This window comes from Microtus ochrogaster, unplaced genomic scaffold, assembly GCF_000317375.1.
Source record: "Microtus ochrogaster isolate Prairie Vole_2 unplaced genomic scaffold, MicOch1.0 UNK1, whole genome shotgun sequence".
NCBI classification, from domain to species: Eukaryota; Metazoa; Chordata; class Mammalia; order Rodentia; family Cricetidae; genus Microtus; species Microtus ochrogaster.
Window position 1 is genome coordinate 30601585 of NW_004949099.1, and position 7223 is coordinate 30608807.

Here is a 7223-nt window from a genome sequence, read left to right on the forward strand (position 1 = left end):
CATTGCCTTCTTCAAAAGGTGCGTCTTCTTGGTCCATCTAACTGTAGCTCCCCTACCGTGGAAACTGTCTCTATAAAACGTCTGTATGGTGATCTGGTTTATGGTAAGTTCACAAGATCTTTGCTCCCTTAGCTTGCAATGCCCTTTACAGTTTGAAAAAAAAAATGTTTACCACTTTGTGCTGAAAATACCTTCGTTTCTGTTTATTGGCCTTATATTAATTCAACCCAAATAGCATTTATGGAGAGCCTAAAAATATTCATCAAACAATGGTCTTCTTCACATTTTTGAACGATATGTCTGTAGGTTTCATAGACTGTATGTAAATGTTATGTGCTTCACATTCAGGTCTTGGACATCCATGGATTTTGTTATTCATGAAGTTTCTGGAAGGATGTTGACAGATAAGACTCACACTAAGTCGTTAAGCTAAAAATAAGTTACCAATCAGATTCAATATTTGATGTGTGGGATATGTTCTTTTGCTTGAATTTTCTGATACTTAAGGATAAATATGTAAAATTTCTTCTTTACACTTTGTTTACTGAAGTAAAAACCCCAGAAACAAGTTGGGTTTGAGACAAATCAATGATAAACATATTTCTTCCTTTCTTTGGATCCATTTGTTTTAGAGGCACAGTCTAACTCTGGGCGCTTGATATGCATACTTTAAATTTATCACCATTCAGATGTATTAAATATTATTAATATTTTGTTTTAATGGGTTCTTGAAAGAAAAATTATTAATATTTTGCTTTAATGGGGTCTTGAAACAAAAAAATGCAAAACATTTTCACATATGAATCTTTTACTTAGAATTTAGATTGCAAAGGCCTGTACCAATTGTGTTGCTAGGAGATGATCCCATACCATGTAAGAGATATTTTCTGTTAACATAATTTATGTGATGTTTTGGGTTAAGTCAAATTCTGGCTGCCATCTTATACCACAAATTAGTAGAACTCACAATCTTATTTTATTATTAATTCATGTGTGTATGTGCACAGCTACATACATGCATGTGCACATGTGCACACACACACATGAATTAATAATAAAATACATTAAAATCAAGTCAATCATGGTTCTTAGGTTCCATGAAGAAGTAGCTTATAGTAAATCTAGGGCAAAGCAGACTTGTTTATCCATATGCTTGGGGTATACTTGATATTCTCTGTGTATGTGTATTATTTAAATGTACATTTCCTTTTCTAGATAGTTGAGATTAATTATTATTAATTTATTTAAGGCATAGTAAATATTAATAATATTATAGCATAATCTGATTTTAAAAACCTCTAGCCTTTCAAAGACTGTTGAGTTACAAAATGTTTTATGTGTGGAAAAGACTTAATTATAAGATATCTTGAGACTAACGTCTGCTAAGGGACAGATCTATCTTTGCCTTTCCTTCTTCAAAAAAAAATTAGATATTTCTGAATGAAAACCAACAGCAGAGAATTTTTGGGAGCACTGACAGTGAGCACCACCAGCTGTAAACACCAGAAATCTGGTGTACATTTTAATTGTCTTACAATCCAGTTAGAAGAGTGAGCATCGCAGGAAGAGCCAGTCATTCTTTCAGAGACTGGCACTCAGTTTCCGATGTGCATTTGCTATTAAAAAGATTTTGTCTTCACAAGGTATCTATCGGATAGCAGATACCTGCACTGGCATCTCTCTGGGACATGGAAGACATAATGAATCATATACTTCTTTATGATGTTTTGGGAAATACTGAATAGAATTCTGGCTATTATTTCAGTGAGCAAAACTTGGTACCCAGAGGACAGACTTTCCGTAAATTACCATGAAAAAATAAAAAAGGATGAAATTTGAAAGCAGTTAAATTTGGGGCCGATAAGATAGCTTAGTGGGTAGAGGTGCTTGCTGCCAAGCCCAATGGCCAGTTTGACCTTCTCAATCCACGTGGTGATGCTCTCTGACCCTATGCATTATGATATTTGTGCCTTCCACTACATAAGTAAATGTCAAGAAAATAAAAACTAAATTTTTAAAATTAAACTTTTGGGGAGCTTATAAGATGGTCCAGTGGGTAAAGACACTTGCCATCAAGATGGTTGGCCTGAGTTTGTTCCCTGGAACCCACGTGGTGGAAGGGGAGAATTGACTCCTTCAAGATGTCCTTTGATCTTGGCATACTCCTTGTGGCATGCATGCTTGTGCACCAACAACCCCACCTCTCTCTCTCTCTCTCTCTCTCTCTCTCTCTCTCTCTCTCTCTCTCACACACACACACACACACACACACACACACACTCACACTCAGAAGCACACACTAGTGAGGAAATGAATAAAAAAGCTAAACTTTTAATTTTAGGATGATTATAGATTCATGTTCATGCTTAACTAATACAAAATGGCTTCATTCTCTCTTGACTTAATTTTCTCCAAAAGTAACATTATATATATATATATATACACAAATAGTATATAATTTTATTTATGTATATATAATTTACATATTGAGATCAGAACACTGATACAAAAGAGGTCAATCAGACAATGTCTATCATCACCAGGATGCTTTCTTTCATCTCATAGAGCCATGTTCATTATTTTCTTGACATAATTACTATTTAGGTCTCCATTTTGGTAACTTTTCATTTTAATAAATATATTTACATATACATATATATTTATGTATATAATAAAATATACGTGTATGTATGTAATTATATAGGATGTAACCTTTGGAAATGGCTTTCTTCATTTTGCATAATTACCCATAGATTCATTTAAGATGTATGTATTAATAGATCATTCCTTTTTATTGTTGAGTATTGTTCCATGGTATGCATATATGGTATGTCTTATGTATACACACACATACACACATAAACATATATCACATTTTATATGATAGTCTACCTATTGAAGGACATGTTGCCTTTTTCTAATTTTCAGCTATCAACTTCTCTAAAGACTTGAGCACTTGTTTATGTACAATGTAAGTTTTTATTTCTCTGCAATAAATTCTTAAATATAGAAATATTGGTTGTATTTTAGTCGTATAATGTATTTTTATGACAAACAGACAAGCTGTATTCCAAAGTGGTACGCTATTTTGCATTCTCAACAGCAATCAATGGATAACTCAGGTTTTCCTTTGTATGCTAGAAGACTTTAGGCATTACTAAATTTCTTACACTACTACCAAATATCAAGATTAAATTTCCATTAAGGACTGTAATAAGGGTTTGCTGCCCTCCTAACTGTCAGTGTTGAAAGGTGAACTACCTGGGGACATTAAGCTGCCCACCCTCACTTCTGCCACCATCCCTAGCTTCCGGTACAGTGTGCACAGGTAAGATCCCTTAGCCCTCAACTCAGCATACTTTTCTGCCTCCCTTCCCGCTCTTGGCACAGACAGGTGGCTTCTTCCCTTCCCCTGAGCCTCCACAACCATACTCTTAGATCTAGGTCTGCCGCCAGTCACATTTGCCTGGTTTCTTAGTGAGAGTTTCTCTTGTGATAAAATACCATGACCAAAAGCAACTTAGGGAGGGAAGGGCCCCCTTTTTATGTTTAACTGGATTTTTTTATTCTCAACCTCATATGTAAATAGTTTTTTTCTTTTATTGAAATAATTTTTTCATACAAATATATCCTGATAATGGTTTACCCTCCCTCTATACCACCCAGCTTCTCCTCGCACCTCCTCCCATCCATGCCCATCCCCTTTTTGTCCCTCAATAGGAAAAACACAGGCTTCTAGGAGATAATAATAGAATAAAATAATTCAAAACAAAACGAAATGGCCTAGACACAGAGACCTACACGTTCTTACACTCAGGACTACCACAAAAACACAAAACCATGCCTTCTGCTCATTTGTTTTCTTTTCCTATTCTACCTATACATACACAAACATATGTGTATGTATACATACACACAAACACATACACACCTATGTATATGTCTCTGTTTGTTCACATCTGTAGGAGGAAGTTTCTCTGATGATGAAGGCACTGTGAACAAGGTACCGATCTATGGGTCGGGGGAGTGGGGGGATGAGGGGGCGGGGTCATATCTATTGAATGTGAAAGGAAGAGAGATGGGGCTGGAATGAGGTTAAAGCCCTAATAGAAAACCTCAGCAACAGACTATTGTTAGGACAATTTTGCTCTCACAGCTGTTAATACTGTTTTTTTTTTTTCATTGTATTTTTGGAATCTTGACTTTGCGGTACAGAATGATTCTTCTCTGCTCGTGTCTATTTGGAGCTCTACATGTCTCTTATGTTTGAATGTCCCTTCTTTCTCTGCGTTCTGCTGTCCTCTCAGGGAACAGATACCAGGCATATGCAGCCTTTCCACATGCTGATGCCACATTGCCACATACAAAGTCCATACTCAAGAACCACAAGATTGAGTTAAAAAAAATTGGGAAAAATGCTATTTTAAATAAGTCTATAATTTTGTGTTGGCCATATGTGTAGGCTACATGTGGACTGCTGGCCATGGATTGGTCACGCCTGCATGCTTTCTTTCAGTGTTTGTATCAACACCTTCTCCTCTGTGTGAATTCTTAGGTTTAATGTCTTTATTATGCACCAGGATTCTTGGGTATTCTGGTCATGCTTTTAGTCTCTATCCTTATTGATGTGTGAATGTAAATTTTCATGAATCCTGTGCTCCACCATCTTTGATATTCTTAATTCCCTTTGGTTATCAGTGATGCTCTCCCAAGTATTTATTTCATTTGCAGAGATTTTGCTTTCAACACATCAGTTTGGCTTTTCTTTTTAAGGTTTCAATATTCATAATCAATTCATGTTGTTGATTTTATCCAGGACGTTTTCCCATTTTTCTGACCTTTTCTTCTGTATTCCCGACTTTCTCCTCTGGGTCCTAGTTTGAATTCTTCTGCAAATTTGTACCTTTTTTTCATGACTACTGTCATTCTTAACAGAAAACGTGATGTTGTCGTGGAGAATCTTGCCTCTCAGTACCTCTGTACCTCATCAGGTGTGAAGTCAGAATTTTGGAATGAGACATGCTGCCTGCTTGTCTGTCGATGTCTTTGTTGTGACATGCACATCTTTTGTTTTAGACATCTCATCTGGCTTTCTGAGGGGGGCAGTCTTCTGGCTGATCAGTTTGCCCTTGGAAGCTCAGTCTCCAGGACCACTCAACAGGAGAAAATAAACGGCTGTATTAACATCAACATGATATTGAATAACCCATACATATTATTGAAAGACACTTAAAAGTCAGACAACCCACCAACATGTCACCAGTGACATGAAATGCAAAGAGAACGGTAGAACAGTGTCAAATGCTACTTTGGCTAAGGATGGAAACAGTAAGAACGTGAAATAAAGAAAGGAGGAAGGTATGTGGAGAGCAGGCTATCCAGATGAAAAAAAAAAATGGGCTGGAGAAGAATATCGTGGAAGGAAAGAGAAAATAGAAAGAGATTAAACAAAAACTCCCAATAATGAAAAAGTTAAAAAGCAAAAGGGAGGGATAAAAATTAAAACAGTGTTAAAAATAAAGCAAAATGAAAACATCACTCAATACAGGGTGAAGAGAAACTTGTGAAAAGAAAGAAATGTTGCCCAATAATGGAAATAATCCATAAACAAAATTAGATGGATGAATAAAGAGGATATAATAAATTAAAATAATTTAGAAAAGAATGCAAGAATTCTGCTAAATGTGTAACTTTTTATTTTGTTTTTGAGACAGGGTTTCTCCTTAGCTTTGGAGCCTATTCTGAAACTAGCTCTTGTAAGACCAGGCTGGCCTCGAACTCACAGAGATTCGCCCACCTCTGCTTCCCGAGTGCTGGGGGATTAAAGGCGTGCGCCACCATCTCCCGGCTAAATGTGTACTTTTTAAAAGTGGGATTCACTGGGGAGAAAGAAAAACAAATCGATGGGGTGTTGAAGAATTTCTATGTCCTAAAAACCTGAATACTGTTTATAGGTGCGAGGAGAGGGAGAGTCTGCGGAGCAGTGTGTGTACACGTCGGTGTGTGTGCGTGTGCGCGCGCGCGTGCGTGCGTGCGTGCGTGCGTGCGTGTGTGTGTGTGTGTGTGTGTGTGTGTGTGGTGTCCATCAGAACTGTGCTCAAGCTGGTGAATTTACTCCTTTGTGTACTAGAGCCCTCTACTGGCCACATTTAGCTTTGCACCTGTGATCTCGCGTCCTGCATAACTCGTGTTTAACTGGAGATGTCTTGGGTGTGCGGACTCAAACGCGACACCGAGGTGACTGAATTGTACTTGCAGGGCAGTCACTATGCTGGAGGGGTGCAGCTGTAAATATCAAGCGCATCGTGGAACTTCAGAGTTCTTGGGTTCTCTGGAGCCTTTTAACTTCCCTGTGCATTTCCAATCCTCTTCCCTCTATATCTCTCTGCAATATAATCTATGTTTTCTTATTCCAACTTCCTGCCTTCCTGGCTCATACAGTGACAGCGTCAGCTATCTTAACCCAGGACTCCCTTGTTTTCTATATATAGTCATATATGTGAATAAGCACAATAATATGCTTTGGCGCGTACGTTTTGTGTTGACCAATTGAGGGTAACTATTATGTCCATTACTTCAGATAATTTTTGTTTCTTTCTATGAAATGCTTAAAGTTCACAATTTCAGCTCTATTTTCTCATAGCTAGATGTAAGCCGATAACATAACATAGGTTGTGTAATGGCAAAGGGGCACATCTCGGAAGAGTGAGGCAAGTTTCGTAGCTCAAACCCTCACCCGCAGATGCTCTCCCCTCCCCTCTCTGAAAGACTGCTGACCAGACTCCAGCATCTCCAAGGACACTGTCCTTCCACAAGACTCCAAGTTGTATTTTTCCTAGTTGCCCTGGATGCAAACGTCACCACCTCCCAATATTATTAAAAGGTATTATTTGGAATTATTAAAAGGAATTATTTGGAATTGTTGCCATAGTTAGATACAATGCACTTTTGGCTACTTTGAAAAACCAACATATTTTCATGGAATATAGCCGTCCTACTATGCACTTGAACTCTGAGTCACATCATTCTATCTGTGTGCAATTGTACCTGTCAATCAGCCCCTTTCCACCTTCCTGCTACTTCCAGCTTCTGCAAGTTATCTTTTTCCTCTTGTAATTTTTTAGTATTTGTAATAGTTTTATATGTGTGCACACGAAATATAATCATACCTACTCTGTATTTCCCTCCTCCAACTCTTCCAATTCTCCAATACATACCCTGCA